The following is an 18,161-nucleotide window of genomic DNA, read 5'->3' on the forward strand; positions in this document are numbered from 1 at the left end:
GGCAGGTAACCTTGTGTTGCATGTCTCGACGCTTCAAATGTCCGTCCGATCCCAAACGAAATTTGGGAGCGTCACAAAACCTCCCACGAGGGAATACTCCCATGAGGGAATGACGAACCTTTCCTGAGAAACCACCTCACACAGGAAAACTACCCTAAGAGAATGAATAAAGGCTCTCCCAAGAATCCACCTCGCGGGGGAAAGCTCACACAAGGGAATGCTCCCCTGATGGAGTGACGAACCTCTCCCAAGGAACCTCCTCGCAAGGGAAAGCTCCCCTAAGAAAATGAATGAAGGCTCCCCCAAGGATCCACCTCGCACGAGAAAGTTCCCCCGAGGGAATGAATGAAGGCTCCCATGAGAAAATGAAGGACCTCCCCCGAGGAACCACCTTGCGTGGGAAAACTCTTGCAAAGGAATGCTCCCTTAAGGGAATGACGAACCTCCCCCGAGGCCAAGCACCTCGTGCAAGAAAGCTCCCCTGAGGGAATGCTCCCATGAGGGAATAAACTAAGGCTCCCTTGAGAGATGGGATGAACCTCTTGCGAGGAAACGAGCCCCATGTAGGAATAATCATCGTGCGGGAAAGCTCTTGTAAAGGAAAGCTCTCCCGAAAGGATGACGATCCTCTCCTAACGGGAATGCTCGCAGGAGCGAGAAAGCTCCCATAAGGGAATAAATGAAGACTTCCCTAAGGGAACAACGGACCTCTTCTGAGGAACCACCTCGTGCGGAAAAGCTGCCGAAAAGAAATGAATGAAGGCTTCCTGGCGCGGGAAAGTTCCCCAAGGGAGTGAACGGGCCCCTCCCTTAGAGGAATGCGGGCTGCCCCAAGATCAGTTCAAGCCCGCAAAGACCATGAAGTCCCACTACACCCAGTTGGCAAGACAGGTTGGTAATGGTCAAGTTAAATTACATATATACACCTGCGTTCTGACTTTTGCAGAAAACTTGGGCTGGTTGGCTTACATGCCGCTCGACCATCAGACAATTTCACCACTCTAATGTGCCAGGTTGCTGCAGACTTCCCACAGAGTGATTTTCCAACCACTTTAAGGGCCAATGGAAACCCCCCACAGCCTTTCACTATCTGCAATTCAAGGATCAGTTATTTGCTAAAGGTTGGAGGGGTTAATATTGGTCAAAGTTCATTTTATCTAAACCATGTTAATCGTCATGAAATATGAAAAGATGGTCGTATGTCTAGTTTTTCTTTATATTCTTAACTTTTGGAAACAATTGGCGTATCAAAAATAAAACAAGCAAGTGCAAGAGTGCAAACATGATTCTGTAGGTAGGTTGGGTGTTATCTACTTTTAATTCACTTAATAAACCTATCATAGATTTCTTCACTCATAAGCATACCTCCCTAAAAATGTACAATTGCTAATAATATCGCAGATTGGCACGGTACCTTTTTAACCACTTCTCCATCTGGAATGTAAGAGGAGCTCCCATCTTGCAGGCTTGTTGAATGACGAAAGAGTTCCATCGCGTCATCATCATTTAATGGTTTTAACTTATATGTGAAGCTAAATCTTGGAAAGGTAGTTCTTGAAGTCACTAGAATCTTGTAATTAGGCAAACTAAACGCAAGTTTCTCTAGAAGGGATTCTGATCCAGACCAGACATCATCCAGGATCAACAATATAGATTTGTTTTCATTAACTTCATTCCACAGCATGTGCTGCACCTGGATGATTGCATCTTCGTCACTTTGAAACTCAAGCTTCTGCTCACCCCTATGAGAAAATATCCTCTGTATAATGACCTTTAGGTTTGGAGTTTTTGAAACATGGACAAAGAAAATATTGTCCTTATATGTGCCTATCCAAATACAATATAGTCAGAAAGCTCATACTAAAAGCATATTTCATCTCTTTCAACATTTGGAAACAAAAGTATACAAAACCCAAAGCCCTATTGGGCGGAATTCCCAAACCTAATTCCAACATAGAGTAAGAAATGAGCAAAAGTTATTTTATCAGACAATAAACCAATTATGAAGATATGACAATTGCTTCTCTTTTTTTCCCCTTTTCCTATTGCTACTCTTCAAAGGCAATAATTCCGTAGTACAATACATTGAAGAAAAAAAACTACAAAGATTGCTGCAGAAGTATAACAAAAGAATGAGCCTAGATTAGCGCGCAATGGCCTGCCAACCAGAAAATGTTTTAGCCCGATTCTGGAAAGAGTTTTGCTACTCATAAGCCTAACACACCACACACTTCACTTTTTTTATTTTTTAAAATTTTTTTAAATTTGTTTTTGAATATTTTTTTGTTAAACTAATTCAAATTTTCTATTTATTATTCATCTACCAAACATTTTATAAAAGAAAAAAATTAAAAAAATTGAAAAAATGGTTGGTGTGTGGTGTATGGGCTTATGAATAGAATTTTTCTTCTGGAAATATGCATAATTGGACCTAAAACCATATACCTAAGATTTTGGGTTGAGTGGTTTCCCAATATGTAATATTATCATTCCTTAAACATATCGAGCACTCAATGTAATTTTCTTTTTGGTAAAACCCAACTGTACACTCTTAGTATAAAAGATCCAAAACTTAATGCCCCATTTAGATGGTGGGTTGAGTTGAAATTAGTTGAGATGAAAATTTAAAATATTATTTTTTAACATTATTATTATTTTAGAATTTGAAAAAATTGAATTGGAATTTAAAAAAGTTGAATTGTTTATTATATTTTGTATTGGAAATTAAAAAAATTGTAATGATTAGATGAGATAAATTGAGTTGAACTAGGCTAGGCTTGGTAACCAAACACTGCCTTAGTTTAGAGATCATGCATATAACACTTTTCCTTGGCAAAAATGGCACCAAAAGGATCTAATATTATAACAATATTTTAAATTATCTCATCTCATCTCATCTTATCATTACAACATTTTCAAATCTCTATACAAAATATAATAAATAATTCAACTTTTTTAAATCCTAAAAAATTATATTATAATAATATTTTATTTTACTTTTAACAAAACATCTCATTTCATCTAAATTGTGCAACCAAACGGGTCTGAATTTCCTTATCCTGACAAAGCATTTCCATCTTCCCGCATCCTCCAGCATAGTCAATACAAGCACTAACACCTCCTTCTTTCAGCAGCTCCTGTTTCAACTCCTTTAAAGACACATCCAACCCAACATTCAACGAAGAATTCTTAACCAACAAATTCATGTGATTATGCATATCGTTCACCCTCACCGAAGTCTCCGACAGAGTCCTCGCACTCAATGCTTGCAAATCAAACTGAAAGAACCTGAGAATTTCCTCGTCTAACTCCAAGAGTTTGCCTGCATAATGGGGTTTCATGCAGTAGTTCCACCACTGAATTTTCAAGCACTTGCTGACTAGCTTCTCACCCTTTTTCATTTTATCAATAAATTTCTTCATTTCCTCTTTACGGTAATCCGGATCTCTGTTTAACCGTACTATATCTTCGAATATTAGCGTCAAAGAAAGTAGCGTGGATTGGAGGCGTTTCAGAGTGGGTTCTGTTAAGGTTTCTGTTAAGGAAGTCCAAGATCATCCTTCATCCACTGCAGATTTTTCTGCACAAATTGATGCTACATCATCGGCTGAATTACCAACTATTATTCCACCGTTGGACTCTTTTGAATTATGAATTTCTGTAAAGATAAGAGTAGACAACTGTAAGCTAATTTAGTTCCTAGTTTTTCTCCACCTTTTGCTCCACTCTATTATACTGTAAATCTATTTATTCAATTCAATACATTGTTTTGATAAGTTGGCCAAACACATTACTGAGATTTTATTGCTTTTCTAACTGTTCGAACAGACGGGCTTTGTTTGTCACATCCTTTACTGTTCCAAAAAATAGTGTAAATGCCTCTCCAAGTACTGCTCCCGAAGCAACCCCTCCCATTAATGCCATAACTTTGCTTTGCCAACTCACCCAAAAGTGGAAACAATTTATATTTAAGTTTCTTCTAACTTCCATCTCTCGTTACACTCAAATCAAGCAAAGCAGAAATTCCAAACAAAATCAAGCTAAGATGACAGAATGTTCCAATCTTCTTAATGTACAAGAATTAGATGGAAAGAAAATATTTTGTGGTCGATTTCTTTGGAACCTAAGCAAACAAACAGACACTCTCTCTCAAAATCTTCCACTGGGAACTTCCATGTCTCTCATTTTCTTTGAGGTGATAGAGGAAACAGGTAGGGCAGGAAAGGAAAGAAAAGAAAGAGAAAGTGCCCTCTTCGTGGAAAGGAAGAAGACGCAGTAATGCAATGCCTTGAACCTCCAGTTGCCCCACTTCTTTTTTTAAATCGTTGCCCCAGTTGGATTAAAGCGAGGGCAACGCACATACCAAGAAAAGATGCGTAACGCGTTAGTGGCAATAAATAGATATTGTCGTTTTGGATAATTGTACGGCCCATAAAGAAAAAAAGCTGAGACATTAGATAATACAAATTTTATATGTCACGTATTCTTTTATGTGGATGTAATTGATTATATATTAAAAAAATTAATATAATTAATCATATCAGTAAGATGTATAGAAAATACATAAAAGTGACTATATGTAAGATTAATAGAGTGGTGTTAGTGTTGCCAACTTAATTATATATATATATATATTAATATTTTATAAAAATAAAAAATATATATATTAATATTTTAAAAGTCTCTTTTTTAATCAATAAGTAAAGAAAAAAATTTTAAAAAAATTAATACATGAGCAGTAAAAAAGAGGGAGCAAACTCAGGCTGCATACTAGTATTTTCTTAAAAATACTAGCTTCCAAATTACCTGCCAAGTTTGAATAAGGCTTTGAATCCGATCCGTTTCAATTGCTTTCTACCGATTAACAAAAGGAAAAAAATGAAAATAAAAGGATTCACTTGATGTTATTGTCAACTCTTGATTTCTTTTTCACGATCTTTTCTATTTTATCACCCCTTTCAGATTACACTTCTGTCTTATTATTATTATCATCGTCGTCGTTGTCGTCGCCGTCGTCGTCGTAATCATCATCATCATCGTATCTTCTCATGAGCATATGCTGATCTCTCACATTCTCTTCAAATCTCATGATTAATCACTTTTGAGGAGGGAGTTCATAATTTATTTAGATAATTGACTTATAGATTTATTTATTAATTAAAACTTCTGGTTATTTCATATTTTACACCGAGTTTTATTGAAAAATCCACTGAATGAAATGCTTGGCCTCTGCATTACATTTTATTCTTTGGGTTGGGTTGGGGCATAGACGTTTAGCTAGTGAGTCAAAAATGAGATTCAGCACTCCATTGAGCACGAACATATTTGACAGTCACTAATAAAATTAACTTTTTAATCTTTTTTTTTTTAATTTTAAATTTTCTTAAAGGAAGATGAAAAACCATCTTGAATTTTCATTCGAGAAAAATTAAAATTCTGAAAAAGAAAATTCATTGATAATTACTAATTTCAAAATCATTCACAATTCATACGGATATTTTTTTATTAAACCAGATGATGATATATAAATCGCTTACAACATTAATACACTAAACAAATATATGGCAATATATTGGTGGTGCCTCTACAAAACCAACTAATTATTGTACAAGCTAGACTGAATTCACGCAACACAAAACATATAAATAAATTCCAGAAGGTGCTCAAACATGGATAATGATCCACCTATAACTCTTTTACAGCTATTTTACAATCAATTCAACACAAGCATGAGTTCGTTGTCTTAAAATAGTGACTCTATCCCTTTTCTGATTCCTCAAATTTACCAGTTCATGCTTTTGATGTAATAGAAAGGGAAAAGGATCAAAGACGAGAGAATGTTATATATAACTGATCATGCCATTGCCACCAACATTATTGTATCCCTATTATTATTCAATTTATATATATGAGAAATGATTTAGCCACAAATAGATTTTATAAAATTAAACTAAGTTCATAAACTGACGTTTCTTTATATGATAAGTCAAATTGTAAATTTATTTTTATTGTAAAGTAAATTTAACATATAACATGAAGCTACATTAGTTGTGAGTTTATTTTTATGAAATTTCTATGATCATAATATGCTATGAAGTTTTGAGCACATGATTGGCATTGTCCAAAAGCGGACCATTGTTTCGTTAGAAAAATATGAAGAATATATATGTAGAACCCGTTGTTGAGGCACGTTATGATGGACGCTTTTCTTAGAGTATACTATGTCACCTCCAAATCTAAACATGTACTAGGCTTTTTGACAGTCTAATCACAAAATACAACAATGACGGTTTCCGTTAATTTCCTTTTCGGTGCACACAGAAGAATATCCTTAAACCCGATATAAAATAGTCAAAGCCTAAAGAACGAATGAAAAAAAAATAAGTAAGTGTGTCTCTAATTTTTTAGAGAATTTGGAGTCTAAATTCATGGGTGGGGTTCCCTATTTATAGAGAATGAAAAGGCACTAATAAAAAGTCACAACTAAAATGAAATGACACTTACAAAAAGTCACAACTTATATAAATGAAATAATACTTGTAAAAAGTAACAACTAAGATGAAAGAGTACTTGTGAGAAGTACAACTTTTCAATTCATAGAGAATACATTAGAAATATTTCTAATTCTCTAAAGCGTATAACTCCTCATTTGATCGTCAACCGGTGAAGGCTTGTAACTCCAAGAGGCATGCATTAATTCAAGTCATTATGACACATTTTCATTTAAATTATGACAACCGAACTAACACATTGAACAGTGAATGATTCACATTATTTTTTAATTAATAATAAATACTTTAATCATTTGTAAGTCTAAAAACCAACATGTTTGAGTGACTTGGTATCATTCTTCAAAGGTTTAAGATTACTAAAACTTGGCATTTATGTTAAATCTCAACCAAAGTTTTGAAATCCATTCTGTTTCGACTAGAATGGTTGGAATTTTTCTTGCCGGAACAATAACCAGCACAGTTTAGGTTACTCTTCTATACTGAGTCAAATTCCAGTCGAAAATGGCATTTTGGTATGAAATATGTGTGGTTATTACCAGTCTATTATGTATAATGATTATTTTTATTGCATGTATCGCGTGCACACTAGTTATGGTGTACATTAGTTACTATACTACATATATTCTTGTACTCCACTTTTTTAATAAAATAATAGAAGTTTATAGAATTCTCTTCATACAATCGAGTCTTCCCATTTTCCCTCTTATCATGGTATCATATGTCACCCTAACCCTAATCCATCAGTGATGATTCCTCACGGCCATTGCCTCCGACGATTCGTCTTCCTCTTTCGTTGTTCAACGCCACAATTTTGAGGATTATTTAAATCCATTTCTTTTTCAAGATGTTGGTCATCCAAGAGCAATTCTTGTCTCCCGACAACTTAGTGGAGATAACTATCTCATATCTATGTCACTTATTGCCAAGAACAACTCTTCTATTTTAATAATGCTCTACCACTACCTGTCGACACAAAACCAATTTATGATGCATGGATCCATTGCAATAATGTTGTTTGTCATGGTTGCTCAATGCTTTGTCAGAGGAAATCATTGATTCAATCATCTATATCAACTCTGCAGAGGAGATGTTGAATGATTTGAATGAGAGATTTGCTTAAAGCAATCGCCCTTGTATTTTCCAGATCTGAAAAGTTGTTGCCCCCTTGACTTAATAAAACTCATCTGTAAGTTCTTATTTTACATGCTTGAAAAGTTATTGGGAAGAGATGGTTTATTTCCATATTATGCCTCCATATTCATTTGGAGCTATCAAGAAGATTGTTGAGTTTCAATAAGAAGATTATGTCCTGCAGTTCTTGATGGGACTTAATGAGTCATATGCTCATTTACGGAGTCAGATCTTACTTTCTTATATGTTTCCCCCAATCAATATGGTTCTTTTCTCTCATTCTTCAAGAAGAAAAACAGAGAGAAATTTCTTATGATTCTTTATCTTCAAATGAAGCTGTTGCTGTGTTGACTAATTGTGATTCTAGTAACATGTAAGGTTCTACTGGACCAAGAAATGGCAAGAACTCTGCTACTCAAAAGGAACTTCCTTACTGTACACACTGTGGCTTATCAGGTCATACGACTGATAAGTGTTACAAAATCCATGGGTATCCACCTGGATACAAAGCCAAACCTTGGAACCCTATTGTCAATCAAGCCATTGCTAGCCAACCTACTTCAGATTCAGTTAACTCCAAATTTTTCATTTTCTCAAGAGCAATGCCAATAGCATCTTACATTTCTTCAAAATCAACCTAACATTTCTTCTGTGAATCAAGCAGGTACAATATCGCACATGCCTTCATCTCCACCATCTACTTCATTTGCACCCTCCATTCCTTCATTTCAAGTATTTCCATTACTACACCTTCAATATTTTCCAATGTTGATGCAAATACCGTTCACCCACAATCTTGGATTCTTGATTCTGGAGCAACTGATCATATGATTGGTTCTCTGTTCCTTTTTCCTTCCATAAAATCGTCTATCAACATCTCTGTGAAATTACCTAATGGGTCATATACTCAAGTGACACATATGGGCAAGGTTAGACTCTTTGATTCTTTCGTTCTAACTTATGTTCTAAATGTTCTAGCATTTACATTCAATCTCATTTCAATCAGCAAATTAACTTCATAGCTATCATGTTTCTTGTTATTCTTATATGATTTATATTATATTCCGAACCTATTCAATTGCGAGATTTTTGTGACTCAAATTGGGCCATATGTCCTAATTCCCGAAGATCTGTTACTGGAGATTCTTTAATATTATGGAAGTCTAAGAAACAATAAATTTTCTCCATATCATCTATTGAAACTGAATATCGATCAATGGCTTCTACTTTATGTGAAATCAAAGGGCTTATTTCTTTGTTTGCTGATTTTGGCATTTCATTCCCTTCTCCTTCTGTGTTGTATTGTGATAGTCAAGCAGCCATTCATATTGCTACTAAACCAAATTTTCATGAAAGAACTAAACATATTGGAATTGATTGTCATTTAGTTAGGGATATGGTACAAGCTGGAGTTATAGTTACTGGTCATGTTTCTTATGAACATCAATTGGCTGATATCTTCACCAAGCCTTTGGCCTTAGATGGATTTCATACTCTTCTTAGCAAGCTGAGTGTTCTTAACTTGCACATTCCAACTTGAAGAGGGCTATTACCAATCTATTGTATAATTATTATTTTAATCACATGTATCACGTGCACACTAGTTATGGTGTACATTAGTTACTCTACTATATATATTCTTGTATCTTACTTTTCTGATAAAATAATACAAGTTTCTAGAATTCTTTTCATACAATCGAGTCTTTCCATTTTCCGTCTTATCAATGGTTGCAAGAAAAATAAAAAACAAGACTCTACTATACATACAAGTCAAACGTCAATGGAAACAAGTTAGTTATGTACTTAAAAATTTCAAATTCTTTTAGCTTTTCTCTTTTTCATTTTGAATACTTGAAGTCTCATATTAATATTGGATGCTTCGTCTTCCTAGAAAAGGTTTAGAGGTAAAAACTTGTATTCAATAATATCCTTCAAAGGTAGTAGCTAATAATATTAGAAAAACACAATACTATCCTCGACTATTCCTGAAGGTTGAAACCAATGTATGCTTCAAACTTTTCTATTTCTTCTCATTTTGTGTGTGTTGATGAGGGAACGTGGTGTAGCAGAAGGAAGTAGAAAAAAAAATGGGGTGTTGCGACAAGGAAGAGCTGTGTCTTCCACAACTAACAACCAACATAAATTATCACACCCTTTTCTTATTAACTTCAATAATAATATCCTTATTACAACGATGATCAATATATAGTAGGATCAAAAGGAAACAACTGGAAAAGGAAACAATTGAAAGAAGAAGCAAATCAGGAAAAAAAAATAGGAAACAAATCAAAGGCATGTTGACTTCGATGTCTTCCGGCAAGGAATGAAATGCGCCATATTAAAAAATTGATCCACAACTACAAAAATAGAATTGGCACCCCATTGAGTGCGCAGTAGCCCAAGCACGAAGTCCATCTCAAATTTTCTCTAATGTTGTTAGGCACTGGTAATGGGGTGTACAATCCTGTGTTTTGCAACTGGCCCTTCCTCACTTAACAAACAAGGCATCTTTGAACAAACCTGCCTACATCACACTTCAATTAGGGGCAGAAATAGCATTCAGTAGCTAGAGATATTGTTTTATCTCATCCCACGTGGCCTCCTAATCCTCCTTCATGCATCGCACGTAAGATGTGTTCCCGCAAGTAGGTCTGAGGAATACAGAGCTGGTTCCCACAAAAGAGGTATCCATCTTGGACATGGAAGTCGGAATTAGGTTGCCCCATTACACACTTGTTCCAAATTTCTGCAAAGTTCTCATCATCTACATACAAGTTCTTAAGTCATTCAAACCCAGTGGTCTCGGCCTTCAATGTCACAAGCATTAATGCACGTCGGCTAAGGGCATTGGCCACTTTGTTTTGCTGTTCAGATTTATGTTTGAGTTCTATGGTGAATTTTTACATAAACCGGAACCATCTGGCATGCATCCAATTCAAACTGTTTTGGGTGTTTATGAACTTCAAGGCGTGATGGTCACTATAGATGACAAACTCACACTTAATTAATTAGTGCTCCCATTTTTTTAGAGATCGTATAGTTGCATAAAATTTCAACTCATAAGTAGTCCACTTTTGTCTAGCTTCATTTAATTTTTTACTAAAAAATTCAACGGGTCGCCCCTCTTGAAATAAGACAGCACCAATACCAATTATGGAGGCATCACATTCAACCTTAAAGAACTTATTAAAACTAGGTAGAGCAAGAACTTGTGTTGTGGATAAGTTTTCTTTAATGGTAGTAAAAGTATCTTCTTATTTCTTACCCCAAGTAAAATGCCCCTTCTTCATACACTCTGTGATTGGCGCTGCAAGAGAGTTGAGGTTCCTAATGAATCGGCGATAGAAAGTGGCTAGTTCAAGGAAACTGTGAACTTAATAGATGATGGTGGGTGTTGGCCATTCTTGAATAGCACGCACCTTCCCTTTATCTACATATATACCTTCAGCAATCACCACAAACTCGAGAAATAATAATTTCTTGCTTAGAAAAGTGCACTTCGTTGAATTAATTTAGAATCTGTGAGTAAACAACACCAATAGAACCTCTCTTAGGTGACTCAAATGATCAAAGCTGTAAATAAGAATGTCTTCGAAATAGACCATGACAAATTTTTCGATGAAAGGTTTAAGAACCTGGTGCATGATGCACATAAAAGTGCTCAGTGCATTTGAGAGGCCAAACGACATCACCAGACACTCATACAAGCGCTCCTTGGTTTTGAAAGCCGTTTTCCACTCTTCCCTAGGCTAAATTCTAGTTTGGTGATATCTAGTCCACAAATCGATTTTTGAAAAGATATTAGACCTTGCAAGCATATCCAACATATCAATCAGTCACAGAATGGGAAACCAATATTTTACCATGATTTTGTTAATGGCACGGTTGTCCACACACATCCTCCAACTCTCATCTTTTTTTAGTGTGATTAATGCTGGTATAGCACACGGGCTCATGCTCTCCCTAATTAGTCCCTTACAAAGGAGATCTTCCACTTGACTTTGCAAAATCTTGTGTTCATTGGGACTCATTCGGTAGTGTGTAAGATTTGGTGAGCTTGCTCCAGGAATCAAATCAATGCGATGTTGGACATCTCACATGGGAGGTAGTCCCTCAGGCAACTCTTGTGGCATGAGGCCTTTAAACTCAGTCAAGTGGTACTGCATTTGTGGAGGTATGTCACAGGAGTTGACAGTTTCTTCTTATTTCACCACTAGCGTCCACACTTCTCCATTTTCTTTTGCATCCTCCAGAAACTGATTTTCACTTAGGGTAAATAGAACACTCTTCTCTTCTGCATATAGGGAATCATGACCCTTATCTCCTATGGGCATTAACACTATATCTCAATCTCACCACCAAAATGAGTAAACATTGTCACACCCTTTGTAAGTGGCATCCACATCGAACTGCCAAGGTCAACTGATTAGGGTATGGTAGGCGTCCATGTCCACAACATTGCACATTGCTTCATCTTTGTAGAACTTCCCAATAGATAAAGGAATACGGAAAATGTTAGTTATCTATGTCTCTGCTCCTTTTCGGATCCAACTGATCTTGTATGGACGTGGGTGCTTGTTCACCTTCAACTCTTATAAAGTCACAAGGGCCTTTGATACTACGTTCTCGCAGCTACCACTGTCGATTATCATGTTACATACTTTGTTATTAACAATGCAACAAGTTTTGAAAATAGAGTGCATTTGGCTCCTATCCTCAAGCTTGGGTGCAAGCAACACACGTTGAATGATACAATTTACTGGTTCTCCATCATCTCCTTCTACAAGTTCCTCTACTTATTCATCCCCACTGATTTCTCCTTCTCTCAGATCCTCTTTACCTTTTCCTATCATGTGGATTGATCAGCATGTGGGGCTCTCATTGGAGCGATGTCCCGACTGGTTGCACCAAAAACACTTCCCTGTAATAGGCCTAGTGTATAGATTATTGCTACCTCTTTCCCTTTGCGCTGGTGCCTTCAAATTTTGATTACTGTTGTTCCCTCTTTGAAACTAGATAGATGAGGGTGGGCGTGAGTAATTTGGTTGTGGGCACTAGTCAACAACTTTTGCTTGTGGTGCATGATTTGGTATCCTTGGTGGTGGTCGAGCCAACTGCATCTCAATCTTCATGGCTAGGTTGATAACTTCTAACAAAGTCCAAACGGTATGTAAGGACACCTTGTCTTGGGTGGCTATGCATAAGCCTCCCAGGTACCTTGCAATTTGCTGCCCCTCGATCTCCAAAAGGTTATTTCAAGCATTCAGTCAATAAAACTCTTCTGTGTACTCATTGACAGTCCCCATTCCTTGCTTAAATTCTGATATTACTAGTATAAGATTTGCTCATAATCTAGAGGGAGAAATCTAGCTCTCATCAATCGTTTCAGTTTTGGCCATGCATGCACTAGTTGCTTGCCCTGCCTTCTTCTGTTATTTTGCATTTGCTCCCACCAAGTTGATGCGATGCGCCTCCTCGCAATTTTTAAGCAACTAGTTTTACTTGTTGGCCTTCAGGAATTTGCATATAATCGGAAAAACTCTCCACCTCGAGCAGCCAATCAAGAAAACTCTCAACATGAACGTGGCCATTGAAACACGACAAATCAATTTTGATTCTAAAGTTGTTGTAGTTGTCTAGAGCCCTTCTGCCACCTTGGTCCCCTTGAATGTAGCCTTCTAGTTCTTCATCACTAGAAGAATTGTCATGCACTTGGTTCCTTTACCATTGCATGAAGACACGATCCCCACCTGGATGGTCCCGACCTACCCCTTCATTTTCTTGATTCATGTCACTACCAACATGGACACCAGTATGGCTCTTTGAATGTCTTGCAGCGTGCGTTCAATCCCTTCAAATCGCTACTGGTTTCTTTGATCTTTTGAATTGACTGCTGCCCATAAGGCATACATACACTCCACGATCTTCACCTTGGGAGTAGTTTCTGTCGTCTCTCGCCATTAAACTAGGTAGAGTCTTGCTCTAATGCCAAAATTGACATAGTAGAAGGAAGTAGAAAAAAAACAAGTGTTGTGACAAGGAAGAGTTGTGTCTTCCACAACTAGCAACCAACGTAAATGATCACACCCTTTTCTTATTAACTCCAATAATAATATCCTTATTACAACGATGATCAATATATAGTAGGATCATGAATCAGAAAAGTAAATAAGGGTACAAGGAAACAATCGAAAGAAGAAGCAAATCAAGAAAACAAAATAGGAAACAAATCAAAGGCATGTTGATTTCGATAATTCAACTATTGAAAAGGGGTGATCATAATGGTTTTGTTGGTGCTTGGTTGGAGATCAAAACTTTCCATTGTCTAACAAGATCTTCTAGAAAACCATTACATGCAGTTATCCTGCATCAAAACGAAGCTAAGCAGAAACTTAAAACGAAAGCAATCAAAGAGAGAGAGATTCTTGCCTCTTGCTTGGTGGGGAATTAGGGACACCGGGGCAACAACAAAAAGCTAGAGGGATCAAATAATTCCTTTCTCAGCTATTTTGGAGTGGATTTAAACATAAAGTGATGAAATGATTATATATATACACAGAGTGTTGCCTAATCGTTTGGATAGTGAGATGAAATAAGATGAGTTGAGATATTTTGTGAATAGTAGTGAGATTGTTGAGTTGAGATGACATGAGATTGTTTTTTAAAATTGTGTATTTGGATTAAGAAGTTATATTAGATGAGATGGTTTTAGATTAGGAAACAATTTTAAAATAAGTGTTTGGATAAAACAGTGTCTCTTCGTACAAGTTGAGATGAGATGGTTTCATCTCATCTCTGAAAACAAATGGCAATGAATAAGGATGTATTTCGATGTTGAGCTGAGTTGAGTTGAGTTGAGTTGAGATGAAAATTAAAAGTTGAATAAAATATTGTTAGAATATTATTTTTTAATATTATTATTTTAAGATTTGAAAAAATTGAATTGTTTATTATATTCTGTTGGAATTTGAGAAAATTGTAATAATTAAATAAGATGAATTAAGATGAGTTTTGAAAACAAACTTAAAAATGTAATGCAGAGTCCAAGCATTTTATTCATTGGATTTTTCAATAAAACTTGGTTTCAAATATAAATTAGCCAAAAATTTTAATTAATAAAAATATATAAGTCGATTATTTAAATAAATTATGAATTGTAAAGAAATCTATAATCCCTCCTCAAAAGTTATTAATTATTAATTTTGATGAGAATGTGAGAGATCATCTGCTCATGAGAAGGTATAATAATAATCATAATAAGAAAAAGAAGTGTAATCTAAAAGAGGCCATACAAATATATAGAAGAGATCATGAAAAAGAAATCAAGAGTTGGCAATAACATCAATGAATCCTTTTATTTTCATTCTTTTTTTTCCCTTTTGTCAATTGGTAAAAAGCGGTTGAAACGGATCGAATTCAAACCCTTATTCGAACTTGTCGGGTTTGAAAAAAAAAATTTTAAATAAGTGGAGGATGTTTGGTTCAAGTATGAAAGATGTGAAGAAAGAAACCATTGTGTATGAAGCCATTATCAAACATGAAACAGAGAAAAGACATTTTTGTGTTTCTTTTGTTTATGAATTGTTAGCTTACAAAACCAATAAACGTAACCTCTTCCTCTTATTTTTTACACATCCTTAGAATAAAACAGAAAAATAAACAATTATGTAGGTTCGTTCTCCCTCTATCCCATCCACGGCCACTCTCTTGTAATTAGATCATTTGTAATTTCTTGTCCCAATAATGATAGACATACACCTCTTTTTACAATCTTTTTATATAATTATAATTTAAATAAGGGCATCTTTATAAAATAATTTATAAAAATAATATCAATTTATATAAATACCCTTATTTTAAAACATGGTTATATAAAATTTGTAAAAAATTAATTGTATATGTATCATTACTCTGTCCCAATAAAATATCTCAGTTTTCTTCTTTGTGGGCCCTACAATTATTGAAGACGACAATATGATCTATTTATTGCCTCCCTAAATAACATCAATTTACATAAATACCCTTATTTATTGAAGATGACAATATGAGTCTTCTTCTTGACTAAATAAACAACCTATATAACGGGTTGCACGTTATCTTGCTTCCATCCAAGTGGGCAATTCGGAGGTTCAAGGCATTGCATTACAGCTTCTTCTACCCCCTTTTTTCACAAAAAGGATACTTTTATCTTTCTTTCTTTTTTCTGGATAGGCATTCTTGTGCTTCCCAGGACAGAGGATTGAGATTTAACATAAATGCCGAGCTTGAGCTTTATACCAAGTCACTCAAACATTGGTCAGCTTTTGGATGACATCAACGTGCTCAATGCCTCATGGCGTATTGAGTGAGTTGGGTTGGGTTGTGGCATTGATCATTTAGAACTGGTTTGGGTGTTAAGAATTCTCAACACTTACCAACACTCTTCACTATTATTCATTACTTTATTATTACTTTTCATCTACTTTTTACTACAATTCATTACTTTTTACTACTATTAAATATTTTATTATTACTTTTTTAATACTATTCACAACATACCTCAACACCCAAAATGAGATTCCTCACTTCATTGATGACGAACATGTTTGACAAGCACTAATAAAATTAAATATTTAAGTTTTTTGTTTTAATTTTAAATTTTTTCAAAAGAAGATAAAAAAATATCTTGAATTTTCATTTAAGAAAAATTAAAAATTTCATATATATATATATATTTTCATTCATAATCATCAATTGAGATGCTCCCTAATAGGACGAAGTATTTGTCCCTAATAGGTCAGTAAATGTTTTTTTTTTTTAAAGCAAATGAATATTGTCAAAATCATTTTGCGGAAATTTTTTTATTAACTCACTCATAGCATTGCACTAAACAAATGTTTCGCAATATATTGGTGGTGCCATAACACACCCAACTTTTTTATAACTATTTTACAATCAATCGTCGCAAGCATTCCAACCTATAAATAAATACTAAATAGTGCCTCTATCCTTTTCTACTGCAAACTTACCCTTTGAGTGCAAATCTTGAGATTCCTCAAATTGACCTCTTTCATGCTATTGATGTAATAAAACGGGAAAAGGAACAAAGACGAGAGAACGTTATACCAGATCATGTCACCAACATTTATCCTAAATGAAGCAATTCTCACTCTCATAAACGATTAGCAAGCCAGTTCAAGTTGATATCTTTCTCAGCTATCTTTATCTCTATACGAGTGCCGTCCATGCGGAACTCCTAGATAGCCTCCCATAACTTGGCACTCTCTTTGTCACATACTACACGCTTCAACTTCTCAAGATCCATAGTTGATGGCGGCAATGGATTACGCAATCTCAAGCACCCTGTCATGTGGATCTCCTCCAAATTACGCAACTTGCCAATATGTTTTGGCAATTTGCTAATGCTTAGGCAGTCGGATATGTCAAGAATGCGTAAGTTCTGGAGGCTTGTAACTGACTCTGGCAACTCTGACAAATTAGTACAAGAGCTAAGTCTCAGGACTTCTAAACTCGTCAGCTCTCTAATCTCTATGGGCAGTGAAAACAGCTTATGGCAATTGGTTATGCTGATTTTCTTAAGGCTGACAATATAACACAGCCACGTAGGAAATTCCAACAAATCATTGCAGTAGTCAATGATTATCTCCATCAGATTTGACCATGTATGTGAGATCTCGATATTGCAATTCCTAAAATTCTGACCAATATTACACATAATCAAGGATATCTTCACCAAATTCCTTAATGGTGGTGGGGTCTTGAAAATGGAAGGAATTGAAACCTTTTGCAATCTAATTCTCTTTAGATTCGGTAAAAACCCAAGTAACTGAATGTTACCTAATTCGGCTGGGAAGAAACCATAGTTCGTGACAATCAAAGCCTTTAATTTATCCATTTTCTCCACAAACCCAGGTAAGCAGTAGTTCTTCGTTTGAAAATTCAGAACTAGAACCTCAACTTTGGCTGGTAGAAGATTGCGCCAACTTGAGGAGAACGTTTCATCTGCAAAATTATCCTATTTGGTGGGACGGGGTACCAAATATTCTAAACATCACAAGTTGTGTATGAATGTGTGCTAGTGTGTTTTGAGAGAAGATGAACCAACCAGTTGAGATAGATAAGAGTTGGGCGTTGATAGGTTGCAGCCTCTGTTCCATCCACCATTTGGGAAAATTGTTTCCACTTATGTCTATGATCAGTCTTTTCCTTTGTTCTATTGGCTCCTGGCTACATTGATGGATAGTTAGCTCTCTAAGAAGATCATGTTGTAAGACGAAGTCTTCACTGCAGTGGCTGCCAACCAGACTTCCATCCTTCCTGACAAATGAGTGAAAACAAATGCTTTGAAGATATTGAAGTTCCTCAGTCTTTGCACAACAGAATATAAGTTCCACAACCATCCAATGAAAAGAAGATTAGTCAAATTATACAAACAAAAACGAAAAAATAAAAATAAAATCCAGCATACCTTTTGACCACTAGATTAGCTAGATTCCGTGTGTCGATTTCATGTAGGTT

General features: G+C 35.5%; 1 protein-coding gene across 2 annotated transcripts in view; it reads right to left on the reverse strand.

Annotated features, from left to right (window-relative positions):
* Positions 1–18,161, reverse strand: part of LOC122306280 (probable disease resistance protein At5g66900) — a 71,761-nt gene that overhangs the window by 50,521 nt on the left and 3,079 nt on the right. The gene's annotated exons all lie outside the window — the stretch shown is intronic.

The sequence above is a fragment of the Carya illinoinensis genome, chromosome 1 (assembly GCF_018687715.1).
Source record: "Carya illinoinensis cultivar Pawnee chromosome 1, C.illinoinensisPawnee_v1, whole genome shotgun sequence".
In the NCBI taxonomy this organism is placed as follows: domain Eukaryota; kingdom Viridiplantae; phylum Streptophyta; class Magnoliopsida; order Fagales; family Juglandaceae; genus Carya; species Carya illinoinensis.